This window comes from Eubalaena glacialis, chromosome 15 (assembly GCF_028564815.1).
Source record: "Eubalaena glacialis isolate mEubGla1 chromosome 15, mEubGla1.1.hap2.+ XY, whole genome shotgun sequence".
NCBI lineage: Eukaryota > Metazoa > Chordata > Mammalia > Artiodactyla > Balaenidae > Eubalaena > Eubalaena glacialis.
The window spans coordinates 25,164,955-25,179,588 of record NC_083730.1 but is presented as its reverse complement, the minus strand read 5'-3'; the positions used below and the strand labels follow the sequence as shown (position 1 = coordinate 25,179,588).

General features: G+C 41.9%; 1 long non-coding RNA gene across 1 annotated transcript; it reads left to right on the top strand.

Moving 5' to 3' along the window:
* Window positions 1–812: 812 nt before the first annotated feature.
* On the top strand, window positions 813–1,836 carry LOC133075265 (uncharacterized). The gene is made up of 2 exons (XR_009697343.1): window positions 813–897; window positions 1,615–1,836. It is a non-coding gene; the product is annotated as an uncharacterized LOC133075265 (long non-coding RNA).
* The last annotated feature ends 12,798 nt before the right edge of the window (window positions 1,837–14,634 follow it).

Genomic DNA, 14,634 nt, shown 5'->3' with positions numbered 1-14,634 from the left:
AACAGCCATTTAGAAGGCTCAAAGGGGCTAAACACCACGGTACCCTTCATAACTTGGTCTGTCCTCACTCAGCCATTGTCTTTCCACTTGGAGGTCTCGTTTCCTCCCCAGACTGATGGGCCCAGGCCCACATCTGGGAGCTCACATTCATATGGACACACAGAAGCCTGCGGAACAGAGTTCCTCCCACTTGGCAGATCGCCTCTTCTCAGGGCGGGGCAAATCCACACAGTCTTAGGCTCTGAGCTGCCTGTGAGGACCAGAAAGCAGGTTGGTAATGACCGATGCAGTTGGTCCAGGGCAAGCCTGGGATGCTGCTTAATTGCTGGAAGCTGCTGGTTCTCCCTGAAGATGCAGGCTTAGAGCCCTGGAGATGGTATGACTGTGGTCCCAGCTCCCACATCCCCTTCTTTCCCAGCACCAGGCACATGGCAGACCAGGCACAAATCTAAAGGCTGGCTGGGCTCTGAGTCCTATTTCATCTGCTGTGGGGCTCAGCTCCTGGGGACTTGGCTTCTCTTTGCAACTTAGAAATGCAGTGTGAGGAACAACTCGTGTGTGGTGTGTGTGTGTGTGTGTGTGAATAGTCAGCATAGCTTGCTCTTTGCTCTTAGTATCAGCATGTTCCCTCATCATGTAGTTTCTGATTTTATCTTGTCTTGTGTTTCTAAAAGGCTCCGGAGGAACTGCATGTTCAAACACAAGTCTGGCTTTTACTTCTCCGCCAGAACCCCTTGTTCTACAACAGCTTCGGGCCTCTTGGATGTGTCTGCATATTGAGTGTGCCAAGACGGGACCAGAGCATGGCTTTGGAGGACCCCATCTCATTACTTTCCTTTGCTCTCACTTGCTGGAACATGGCAGAACCGTGGGGAGATTGGATGCTGCCGAGCACAGGTAGAAGGGGCCTTGTCTTCCTCTGGCCATGTTCCTGAGAAGTGTTACATCCATCTTGTTTCCTTACTGAGGCTCTCAGAGCAGAGGCGCTGGGGTGTATGTGGAGTCTAAGACAGCGTGCCCATCCCTGGGGAAGTAAGGCCAGGGCACAGGACATAGATCTCCCCACTTGTCTTTGCTCTATGTGTCTGAGCTGCACCCCACAGCCCTCAGACCTCACCGGTTATGGCCCCAGTCAGTTTATGTCCACGAAAGTGTGGAGGGGAGAATACAAGCAGCTCCCGGCAGCCCTTGCTCTGTCAGCTGGGAAAGGTTGGGGGCAGCTGGGGACTCTAGAATAAATACAGGGTCCAGAGTGAAAAAGAGGAGCCCCCGGGCTCCAAGTGTCCACAGGGAGTACGAATGTTGCCCCACCTTCTCTCTGCTCCAGACTGTGTCCTGGCCTCTCTCCCCGTGCCCTCACCTGGTAGGCCCCAGCGCTCACCACCTCAGTGGGGCCTGTGGTCTGTTACCAGCAGCTCAGAGACCGTGTAACACTGGGCTCCCTAGGCTCTGGGCCTCTGCATCTGCCATGTTTCCACTGAGGAGAAATAAAGGGCAGTGTCCTTGGCCAGAGGGACCTGGAGCACTGGCTAGCAGGTGGGACAGATTTTTGGTCCCCCAGCTGCTGCCCTAGGTTTCTTTACTGCTGGCTCCTTCTCTCCTTTCAATTCCCAGGAAGTGAGAAAGACCAAGAGTTCGGCCAACTCTGCTGAGAGAAGCATCTTGGAGATGCTGCTGAGAAAGGAACCGAGGCAGCACAGGCCTGTGGCACCACCTAGGGGAAGAAGTGCCCCTGGGCTCGCCGCTGGTGCAAGCAGACTCATTGCAAATCAACCCAATTTATGAAAATGCAGGATTCACTTGAAGAATAAAAAATGAGATGGAGAGAAAGGAAAAGGAGAGTCATTGTTCACTTCATAAAAATTATTTCAATTATTTCTCAATTACAAAGGCATTCCTTTTAGGTTAGGGTACCTTTAAAAATGTATGTTCCCATCCTTCATTTTAAGTTATTCAGTTTAGTAAGGAATTTACATTTTTTTTCCATGAAGGTTTAAGAGATGGCACTTATTATATAAAATTATAAAACTTGTAAAAGAACTGGATCACTCTCCAAAAGGGCAGTATAGATATACCTGGTTTTATAGATTATTCTTATTCTCTTTTAAATTTTTAAGTCATAAAAATGAAAACCTCAGAGTATTAATAGAAGGAAAATTTTCTTGTTTGAATCTATCTAGGATGGAGGCCACTAGTTCTTTTTTTTAACTTTTTAAATTGAGGTATAGTTGACGTACAATATTATATGTTTCAGGTGTACAACATAGTGATTCACACTTTTTAAAGGTTATTCTCCATTTATAGTTATTATAAACTATTGGATATATTCCCTGTGTTGTACAATATATCCTTGTAGCTTACTTATTTTATACATAGTAGTTTGTACCTGTTAATCCCCGACCCCATTTGCCCCTCCCCCCTTCCCCCTCCCTACTGGCAACCACTAGTTTTGTTCTCTGTATCCGTGAGTCTGTTTCTTTTTTGTTATATTCACTAGTTTGTTGTATTTTTTAGATTCCACATATAAGTGATATCATGTAGTATTTGTCTTTCTGTCTGACTCATTTCACTTAACATAATGCCCTCCAAGTCCATCCATGTTGTTGCAAATGGCAAAGTTTCATTCTTTTTCTGTCTGAGTAATATTCCATTGCATATATATATACCACTTCTTTATCCATTCATCTGTTGATGGACACTTAGGTTGCTTCCATATCTTGGCAGTTGTAAATAATGCTGCTATGATCATTGGGGTACATGTATCTTTTCAAATTAGTGTTTTTGGTTTTTATGGATAGATACCCAAGTGTGGAATTGCTGGGTCATATGGTAGTTCTTTTTTTTTTTTTTAATTTATTTGTTTTTGGCTGCGTTGGGTCTTCATTGCTGCATGCAAGCTTTCTCTAGTTGTGGTGAGCAGGTGCTACTCTTCGTGTGGTGCGCGGGCTTCTCTTGTTGCAGAGCACGGGCTCTAGGCGCGCGGTCTTCAGTAGTTGTGGCACACAGGCTTAGTTGCTCCGTGGCTCGTGGGATCCTCCCAGACCAGGGCTCGAACCTGTGTCCCCTGCATTGGCAGGCGGATTCTTAACCACTGCGCCACCAGGGACGTCCTGACAGTTCTATCTTTAGTTTTTTGAGAACTGTTTTCCATAGTGGCTGCATCAATTTACATTCCCCCCAACAGTGTAGGAGGGCTCCCTTTTCTCCACATACTCGCCAACATTTGTTAGTTGTGTTCTTTTTGATAATAGCCATTCTGACAAGTGTGAGGTGATATCTCATTGTGGTTTGAATTTGTACTTCTCTGATGATTAACAACGTTGAACATCTTTTCATGTGCCTGTTGGCCATCTGTATGTCTTCTTTGGAAAAATGTCTATTCAGGTCTTCTGCCCATTTTTAAATTGGGTTGTTTATTTTTTTGATGTTGAGTCGTATGAGCTATTTATATATTTTGGATATTAACCCCTTATTGGTCATATCATTTGGAAATATTTTCTCCCATTCTATAGGCTGTCTTTTCGTTTTGCCTATGGTGAGGCCCCTAGTTCTTGATCACATCCCATTTATATGTCAATGCTTTCTGATCTAGCTCCATCCTAAAGCCAGATGGATGTTCAGCATCTCTGCTTGGATGTCTGAACTGAACTCCTGAACCTCCCCCCAGACTTGCTCCACATGCAGCCTTCCTGCATCTCAGTGGCTGAGATGAAAAGCCCAGGAGTCATCCTTGACTCCTTTTTCTACCAAGCAGCAGCCAATCCATGAGGAAATAAGGCTCTATCTTCAGAACATAACCAGACTCTGACAACTTCTCACCACTCTATTGCTGACTGTAGATCCGAGATGCCTGGATTACTGCAATAGCGTCCTATCCCAACTTCGTCCCTTTACAGTTCACTTTAATGGAACAGACTGAGGTGTCCTTCAAATGTGTCAGATGAAGTCTCTCTTCTACTCAGAAGGCTGCAGTGGCTCCCATTTACTCAGAATAAAAGCCAAAGTCCCTGCAATGGCGTCTAAGGCCCTACACGGCACACACCCAGGCTGCTTCTCGGACTTCAACCGCTCTCCTCCCGCTCACTCTGCTCCCACCATGCTGGCCTCCTTGCACAGCAGGCGCACTTCTCTCTCAGGGCCCAGCCCTGGCGGTTTCTCCTACTCTTCTCGGGTACCTGTCACCTCCTTCAAGTGTTTGCTCATCTCCCAAGCACTCGACCAGTCTACCCTGACTTAATAATCCTCAAATCCAACAATCACACTCAAACAGTATTTGTTCAGCTCTCTTGAACTGAACAAATACTGTTTGTTCATTCTTGGCCAGAATAATTCCAGTTTATACTTGTTGCTGCAGGGTAATTATTAACAGTGTCCCCTTTCACTTCCCAAAAATGACCTGGCTTGGATGGTAAGTTCTATGGTCGTCCTAGGGGCAACCTCATGCATTTGGGTTTCTTTCCCAACTCTTCTCTACCACATGTAGTTGGTTAGGTTCAAAGTAAACTGCCCAAGGTCACTCTAGTGTTTCTATTGATCCTTAGTGCCAGACAGCAAGCACCATTAGAATCTCCCCGTTTTCTACCCCTTCTCTCTTGAAAACACACGGGCACACAGGTGTGTATGACCAGGCACACAGCCACTTCCATGATCATCTGTGGAGATAGAAGAGGTAAATTGTATGTGAGCAGCTACTTGCCGCTTGCTCTGCCTCTCTGTGACTCTGAGAAAAATCTCTCATGCTTCAGTTTCTTCAATCATCACCCATCCATTTATCCATCCCCACAACATTACTGTGCGCCCATTTTGTGCCAGGCACTGTGCTGGGCACATGAAGTCCTTGCCCTCTTGGAATTTACGATTTAACAAGGGAGACAGACAATAAACAATCTAATAAGGGAATACAAGCTCAGAAGAGTTCCATAAAGGTCTGGGGAGAGGAACTTAGGGGGAACAGAGAACACTGGCCTAAAGAGAGAGCATCTGAGACTTGATGGACGAGTAGGGAAGGTCCTGTCCTGGGAAGGCAGAGGAAACAGCATTGCAGGCAGAGGGGAGATCTGGCACAGTCCTAAAGGATGAGCAAGCATGGCATGTGAGGAGCCCAAAGAAAGGCAACATATGTGAAGCACGGGGAGCCAGAGGAACAGTCTGAGCTCAGGTTAGAGGGAAGTGGAGGCCAGACCTCCTCAGGGGTTGGGGGTCACCATGAGCAGGCCATGGTGGAAAACGGGCCTGGATTTTATTCCAAGCGTGATATAAACCTGTTTCAGGGCTTTAGAGGAGGGTGACCTAATATAATTTGTGTTTTTAAAAGATGCCCCTGGCAGCTTTTTAGAGAATGATTGAAGAGGGGCAAGAATGAAGGTGGGCTCTTGTAATCCAGGCAAGTGATTCTGGTAGCTTGGAGCAAAGTGGTGGAGGTGGAAAAAAGAAGTGGGTGGATTTGAGATACATTCCGAAAGAATTGATAAAACTTGCTGATGGGCTGGATATGAGGGGTGAGGGAGAGGGTGGAATCAAGGAAACTCCCAGATTTCTGACCTGAAGTACTGGAATTGAGGAAGCAAGGACTTGAAGGAGGAGAGGGTTTCGTGAGAGAAATGTCTAGAGGGCAGTTAGGTACAGGAGTCCGGAGCTAGAGGAGAGACCAGTGTTGGGATGTAAACATGATGAGTCCTGTGACTCGGGATGGCATCACCAGCGAGAGCACACACACACCCAAGGACCAATCCTGAAAAACTCATGGGCAGAGGTTTAGTAGAGTAACAGCTGCAAAAACAGACCAAAGGGACGGTTACCTGTGTCATGTTTTGGAGAGGTCAAAGAAGATGAGGACAGAAAAGTTTCACTAGATCTGGCAATGTGAAGGTGGTTGGTGACATTCGCAAGATCAGTGAGTGGTGGAGGCAAAGCCAGGTTAGCGTGGTTTGAAGAATGAGTCAACTATTCATGAATTTCTTAGCAACATTAGGAATAGAAGGAAATTTCCTGACTTTGATAAAGTGCATCTATCTGCCACCTATTATAAGGATCACACTGAATGGTGAACTAATATGAACATTTCTAGGTTTGGCTTTTTTTCCCTCCCAACATTGCATTAGAGGTCCCAGCCTAATGCAAAAGGGCGATAAAAATAAATGAGATATTGTCTACATGATTAGAACTAATACAAGGGTTTGGGCAAGCTGCCTAGATACATAATACCCCAAAGCTATTCATTAGCAATACGCAAGCAGAAAATAAAATAGAAAAAAAAATCTCATAAAATAAATCCTACACAAGACTTTTATGGGGAAAAGCGATAAACCTTTACCAAAACTGTGCTGGGAGATTCCCTAGGAGGGGGCTCTTTTCGGCTATTTGCTCAGTGACAATCTCTGTTGACGTGACCAAGGGAGCAGGTATCTGATACAGAATGAAGAAAAAGTCATTGGTATTCTGGTCATGGAACTGTGAGGTCCTTGGCCATCTGGATGCTAAAGTTTCCGAGAATTAAAACATGATCTAATGATTTTTTAAAACGTGACAGAGGCAGTGATAATACAGTCACTGGAGGAAGGACCCGAGCATGAAGCCGGTAGACAGAAATAAAGAGAGCAGCAGGATGGTATCATTCATCAACACGAACCTCAAAATAGCACAGGGTTCTGCAAAAGGGAGGGGATGACTGCTCTGGAGGCAGCGTGGGAGGGCAGCAAGGCCGCTGACCCACACCCAGACCTGAGACTGTGGGGCAAGAGAGAGACAAGGCTTATCCTTGAGATATACTGAAGACATCCTGTGTTTATGAGGAGCTTATGCTTTGAAGAATTAGTAACAGTCATATTTGTATTACTACATTCATCTCACCTTCCCAGCCTCTCCCCCGATCCTCAATATTGGTCTATATATAATCTCAGCAGGAGAATTTAGAAAGCTGAATACTTTCATATTAAAATGTGTGTGTGTGTGTGTGTGTGTGTGTGTGTGTATATACATGTACCCATGTATGTATATGAACAAACAGAACGGGGAGGTGACATGAGAAGGGGATGGTTGGATTTAGGGTTAAAGGAAGATTTTTTAACAGTAGCACTTCTGACATTTTGGGGCCTGATAATCCTTTGCTGGAGGGGCTGTCCTGTGTGTTGCAGGATGTTAGCAGCAGCCCTGGCCTCTACCCACCAGGTGCCAGTCGCACACCCTTCCCAGTCATGACAACAAACGCACCTCCAGATATTGCCAAATGTCCCCCGGGGAGAGGTGTGCAGAACAGGACATAATTTAGGTAAACTGGGAAAGTTAAAGGAGGGGGATGAAATCCAGGCAAAACTTTGTTCTCGTCAGTCTGTGGCTTCTCTAAATTTTAGCATAAACCCATTAGTTTATAAGAGTTACTTTCTACTGACTCAGTTTCCCCATTTTAGATGGCTAGTGTAATAAACATTAATGACAACGTTCCTTTCTGACTGCTGGGAAGTGCTGGTGGTGGGGGAGAAGGGGTGACACAGGCCTTCTTCTGAGACTTGACTTGTAGCCTTTCTCAACTCCACATTTTCCATTTACAGATATGGTCCTTAAAATGAACATAAATCTTCCTTAAGGAAGCTATGCTCCGATTCAAATGTATTTGAGGAGATATAATACATAATCAGCACTGTCTTTATTCAAGGGAAAAATCAATCTAATATGATATCATTTATTAATATCAAGACTAAATTCAGTAATTTTGCTCCTTGGGCATTTATTTCAGAATGAATTATGAACGTCACTCAACACTCAAATTGAACTGGGTTTCAAAATATTTTTTAAAAATACAAGACAACTTAACAACAACAAAAAATAAACAATTCAATTTAAAAAATGGGCAAAGGACTTAGATATTTCTCCAAAAAAGATATATGAATGGCCAAAAGCATAGGAAAAGATGCTCAACATCACTAATAATTAGGAAAAGCAACTCAAAACCACAGTGAGATATCACCTCGTACTAATTTTTTTTTGAATTTTATTTATTTTTTATACAGCAGGTTCTTATTAGTTATCTGTTTATACATATTAGTGTATATATGTCCATCCCAGTCTCCCCATTCATCCCACCACCACCCCTCCCCCACCACTTTCCCCCATTGGTGTCCATACGTTTGTTCTCTACATCTGTGTCTCTATTTCTGCCCTGCAAACCGGTTCATCTATACCATTTTTCTAGGTTCCACATATGTGAGTTAGTATACGATACTTGTTTTTCTCTTTCTGACTTACTTCACTCTGTATGATGGTCTCTAGATACATCCACGTCTCTACAAATGACCCAATTTCATTCCTTTTTATGGCTGAGTAATATTCCATTGTATATATGTACCACATCTTCTTTATCCATTCATCTGTCGATGGGCATTTAGGTTGCTTCCATGACCTGGCTATTGTAAATAGTGCTGCAGTGAACATTGCGGTGCATGTGTCTTTTTGAATTATGGTTTTCTCAGGGTATATGCCCAGTAATGGGATTGCTGGGTCATATGGTAATTCTATTTTTAGTTTTTTTAAGGAACCTCCATACTGTTCTCCATAGTGGCTGTATCAATTTACATTCCCACCAACAGTGCAAGAGGGTTCCCTTTTCTCCACACCCTCTCCAGCATTTGTTGTTTGTAGATTTTCTGATGATGCCCATTCTAACTGGTGTGAGGTGATACCTCACTGTAGTTTTGATTTGCATTTCTCTAATAATTAGTGACATTGAGCAGCTTTTCATGTTCTTCTTGGCCATCTATCTGTATGTCTTCTTTGGAGAAATGTCTATTTAGGTCTTCTGCCCATTTTTGGATTGGGTTGTTTGTTTTGTTTTGTTTTGTTTTTTGATATTGAGCTGCATGAGCTGCTTGTATATTTAGGAGATTAATCCTTTCTCAGTTACTTCGTTTGCAAATACTTTCTCCCATTCTGAGGGTTGTCTCTTTGTCTTGTTTATGGTTTCCTTTGCTCTGCAAAAGCTTTTAGTTTCATTAGGTCCCATCTGTTTACTTTTGTTTTTATTTTCATTACTCTAGGAGGTGGGTCAAAAGAGATCTTGCTGTGATTTATGTCAAAGAGTGTTCTTCCTATGTTTTCCTCTAAGAGTTTTATAGTGTCCAGTCTTACATTTAGGTCTCTAATACATTTTGAATTTATTTTTGTGTATGGTGTTAGGGAGTGTTCTAATTTCATTCCTTTACATGTAGCTGTTTTCCCAGCACCACTTATTGAAGAGACTGTCTTTTCTCCATTGTATATCCTTGCCTCCTTTGTCATAGATTAGTTGACCATAGGTGTGTGGGTTTATCTCTGGGCTTTCTATCCTGTTCCGTTGATCTATATTTCTGTTTTTGCGCCAGTACCATATTGTCTTGATTACTGTAGCTCTGTAGTATAGTCTGAAGTCAGGGAGTCTGATTCCTCCAACTCCGCTTTTTTCCCTCAAGATTGCTTTGGCTATTCGGGGTCTTTTGTGTCTCCATACAAATTTTAAGATTTTTTGTTCTAGTTCTGTAAAAAATGCCATTGGTAATTTGATAGGAATTGCATTGAATCTGTAGATTGCTTTGGGTAGTATAGTCATTTTCACAATGTTGCTTCTTCCAATCCAAGAGCATGGTATATCTCTCCATCTGTCTGTATCATCTTTAATTTCTTTCAGCAGTGTCTTATAGTTTTCTGCATACAGGTCTTTTGTCTCCCTAGGTAGGTTTATTCCTAGGTATTTTATTCTTTTAGTTGCAGTGGTAAATGGGAGTGTTTCCTTAATTTCTCTTTCACAGTTTTCATCTTTTGTGTATAGGAATACAAGAAATTTCTGTGCATTAATTTTTGTATCCTGCAACTTTACCAAATTCACTGATTAGTTCTAGTAGTTTTCTGGTGACATCTTTAGGATTCTCTATGTATAGTATCATGTCATCTGCAAACAGTGACAGTTTTACTTCTTCTTTTCCAATTTGTATTCCTTTTATTTCTTTTTCTTTTCTGACTGCCGTGGCTAGGACTTCCAAAACTATGTTGAATAATGGCAGTGAGAGTGGACATCCTTGTCTTGTTCCTGATCTTAGAGGAAACGCTTTCAGTTTTTTACCGTTGAGAATGATGTTTGCTGTGGGTTTGTCATATACGGCCTTTATTATGTTGAGGTAGGTTCCCTCTATGCTTGCTTTCTGGAGGGTTTTTATCATAAATGGGTGTTGAATTTTGTCGAAAGCTTTTTCTGCATCTATTGAGATGATCATATGGTTTTTCTCCTTCAATTTGTTAATATGGTGTATCACATTGATTTATTTGCTTATATTGAAGAATACTTGCATCCCTGGGATAAATCCCGCTTGATCATGGTGTATGATCCTTTTAATGTGCTGTTGGATTCCGTTTGCTAGTATTTTGTTGAGGATTTTTGCATCTATATTCATCAGTGATATTGGTCTGTAATTTTCTTTTTTGTAGTATCTTTGTCTGGTTTTGGTATCAGGGTGATGGTGGCCGCATAGAACGAGTTTGGGAGTGTTCCTTCCTCTGCAATTTTTTGGAAGAGTTTGAGAAGGATGGGTTTTAGCTCTTCTCTAAATGTTTGATAGAATTCACCTGTGAAGCCATCTGGTCCTGGACTTTTGTTTGTTGGAAGATTTTTAATCACAGTTTCAATTTCATTACTTGTGATTGGTATGTTTATATTTTCTACTTCTTCCTGGTTCAGTCTTGGAAGGTTATACCTTTCTAAGAATTTGTCCATTTCTTCCAGGTTGTCCATTTTATTGGCAGTGTTGCTTGTAGTAGTCTCTCATGATCCTTTGTATTTCTGCATTGTCTGTTGTAACTTCTCCTTTTTCATTTCTAACTTTATTGATTTGAGTCCTCTCCCTCTTTTTCTTGATGAGTCTGGCTAATGGTTTATCAATTTTATCTTCTCAAAGAACCACCTTTTAGTTTTATTGATCTTTGTTATTGTTTCCTTTGTTTCTATTTCATTTATTTCTGCTCTGATCTTTATGATTTCTTTCCTTCTGCTAACTTTGGGTTTTGTTTGTTCTTCTTTCTCTAGTTCCTTTAGGTGTAAGGTTAGATTATTTATTTGAGATTTTTCTTGTTTGTTGAGGTAGGCTTGTATTGCTATAAACTTCTCTCTTAGACTGCTTTGGCTGCATCCCATAGGTTTTGGATCGTCGTGTTTTTGTTGTAATTTGTCTCTAGGTATTTTTTGATTTCCTCTTTGATTTCTTCAGTGATCTCTTGCTTATTTAGTAATGTATTGTTTAGCCTCCATGTGTTTATGTTTTTTACGTTTTTTTCCCTGTAATTGATTTCTAATCTCATAGCGTTGTGGTCAGAAAAGATGCTTGATATGATTTCAATTTTCTTAAATTTACTGAGGCTTGATTTGTGACCCAAGATGTGATCTATCCTGGAGAATGTTCCGTGTGCACTTGAGAAGAAAGTGTAATCTGCTGTTGTTGGATGGAATGTCCTATAAATATCAATTAAATCTAGCTGGTCTATTGTGTCATTTAAAGCTTGTGTTTCCTTATTAATTTTCTGTTTGGATGATCTGTCCATTGGTGTAAGTGAGGTGTTGAAGTCCCCCACTATTATTGTGTTACTGTCAATTTCCTCTTTTATAGCTGTTAGCAGTTGCCTTATGTATTGAGGTGCTCCTATGTTGGGTGCATATATATTTATAATTGCTATATCCTCTTTTTGGATTGATCCCTTTGATCATTAGGTAGTGCCCTTCCTTGTCTGTTGTAACATTCTTTATTTTAAAATCTATTTTATCTGATATGAGTATTGCTACTCCAGCTTTCTTTTGATTTCCATTTGCACGGAGTATTTTTCCATCCCCTGTCAGTCTGTATGTGTCCCTAGGTCTGAAGTGGGTCTCTTGTAGACAGCATATATATGGGTCTTGTTTTTGTATCCATTCAGCGAGCCTGTGTCTTTTGGTTGGAGCATTTAATCCATTCACGGTTAAGGTAATTATCAATATGTATGTTCCTATTCCCATTTTCTTAATTGTTATGGGTTTGTTTTTGTAGGTCCTTTTCTTCTCTTGTGTTTCCCACTTAGAGAAGTTCCTTTAGCATTTGTTGTAGAGCTGGTTTGGTGGTGCTGAATTGTCTTAGCTTTTGCTTGTCTGTAAAGCTTTTGATTTCTCTGTTGAATCGGAATGAGATTCTTGCCAGGCAGAGTAATATTTGTTGTAGGTTCTTCCCTTTCATCACTTTAAATATATCATGCCACTCTCTTCTGGCTTGTAGAGCTTCTGCTGAGAAATCAGCTGTTAACGTTATGGGAGTTCTCTTGTATATTATTTGTCATTTTTCCCTTGTTGCTTTCAATAATTTTTCTTTGCCTTTAATTTTTGTCAATTTGATTACTATGTGTCTCGGCGTGTTTCTCCTTGGGCTTATCCTGCCTGGGACTCGCTGCGCTTTCTGGACTTGGGTGGTTATTTCCTTTCCCACGTTAGGGAAGTTTTCGACTATAATCTCTTCAAATATTTTCTCGGGTCCTTTCTCTCTCTCTCCTCCTTCTGGGACCCCTATAATGCGAATGTTGTTGTGTTTAATGTTGTCCCAGAGGTCTTTTAGGCTGTCTTCATTTCTTTTCATTCTTTTTTCTTTATTCTGTTCCGTGGCAGTGAATTCCACCATTCTGTCTTCCAGGTCACTTATGCGTTCTTCTGCCTCAGTTATTCTGCTATAGATTCCTTCTAGTGTATTTTTCATTTCAGTTATTGTATCGTTCATCTCTGTTTGTTTGTTCTTTATTCTTCTAGGTGTTTGTTCTTTAATTCTTCTACGCCTTTTTTAAACATTTCTTGCATCCTCTTGATCTTTGCCTCCATTCTTTTTCAAGGTCCTGGTTCATCTTCACTATCATTATTCTGAATTCTTTTTCTGGAAGGTTGCCTAGCTCCACTTCATGTAGTTGTTTTTCTGGGGTTTTATCTTGTTCCTTCATCTGGTACATAGCCCTCTGCCTTTTCATTTTGTCTGTCTTTCTGTGAATGTGGTTTTTGTTCCACAGGCTGCAGGACTGCAGTTCTTCTTGCTTCTGCTGTCTGCCCTCTGGTGGATGAGGCTTTCTAAGAGGCTTGTGTAAGTTTTCTGATGGGAGGGACTGGTGGTGGGCAGAGCTCAGTAAAACTTTAATCTGCTTGACTGTTGATGGGTGCAGCTGGGTTCCCTCCCTGTTGGCTGTTTGGCCTGAGGCGACCCAACACTGGAGCCTACCCGGCTCTTTGGTGGGGCTAATGGCAGACTCTGGGAGGGCTCACGCCAAGAAGTACTTCCCAGAACTTCTGCTGCCAGTGTCCTTGTCCTCACGGTGAGACACAGCCACTCCCTGCCTCTGCAGGAGACCCTCCAACACTAGCAGGTAGGTGTGGTTTAGTCTTCTATGGGGCCACTGCTCCTTCCCCTGGGTCCTGATGCACACACAACTTTGTGTGTGCCCTCCAAGAGTGGAATCTCTGTTTCCCCCAGTCCTGTCGAAGTCCTGCAATCAAATCCTGCTAGCCTTCAAAGTCTGATCCTCTAGGAATTCCTCCTCCCATTGCCGGACCCCCAGGTTGGGAAGCCCGACGTGGGGCTCAGAACCTTCACCCCAGTGGGTGGACTTCTGTCATATAAGTGTTCTCCACCCAGCAGTTATGGGATTTGATTTTATTGTGATTGCGCCCCTTCTACCGTCTCATTGGGGCTTCTCCTTTGTCTTTGGATGTGGGGTATTTTTTTGGTGAGTTCCAGTGTCTTCCTGTTGATGACTGTTCAGCAGTTAGTTGTGATTCCAGTGCTCTTGCAAGAGGGAGTGAGTGCATGTCCCTCTACTCCGCCATCTTGAACCAATCCTCCCACTTCATACTAATTAAAATGGCTATTATAAAAAAGAAACAGAAAACAGCAAGTATTGGTGAGGATGTGGAAAAATTTAAACACTTGTGTGATAATGGTGGGAGTGTAAAATAGTATAGGTGCTACGGAAAACAGTATGGCAATTCCTTGAAATATTAAAAACAGAATTATCATATGATTCAGGAATTCCACTTCTCAGTATATACCTGAAAGAACTGAAAGCAAGGCCATGAATACATATCTGTACACCCATGTTTAGAGCAGCATTAGTCATAATAGCCAAGAGGTGGCAGCAACCCAAATGTCCATCAACAGATGAGAGAAAAAACAAAATGTGGTATCTATCTATCTATCTATCTATAATGGAATATTATTCAGCCTTAAAAAAGAAGAAAATTCTGACACATGATACAACATGGATGAACTTGAGAACATTATGCTAAGTGCAATAAGCCAGGCACAAAAGGACAAATGCTGTATGATTCCACTTACATGAGGGACCTGTCGGAGTTAGCTGCATAGAGACAGAAAGCAGAAGGTGGTTGCCAAGGGCTGCAGAGAGGGAGGAATGGAGAGTTGTTTAATGGGTGTAGAGTTTCAGTTCTGCAAGATGAAAAGAATTCTGGAGATGCATTGTGGTGATGGTTGCATAACAATGTGAATGTATTTAATGCCACTGAACTATAGGCTTAAAAATGATTAAGATGGTAAATTTTATGTTATGTGTATTTTACCTCAATTAAAAATTTAGAAAAATACAAGAAACGATAGGAAAGGA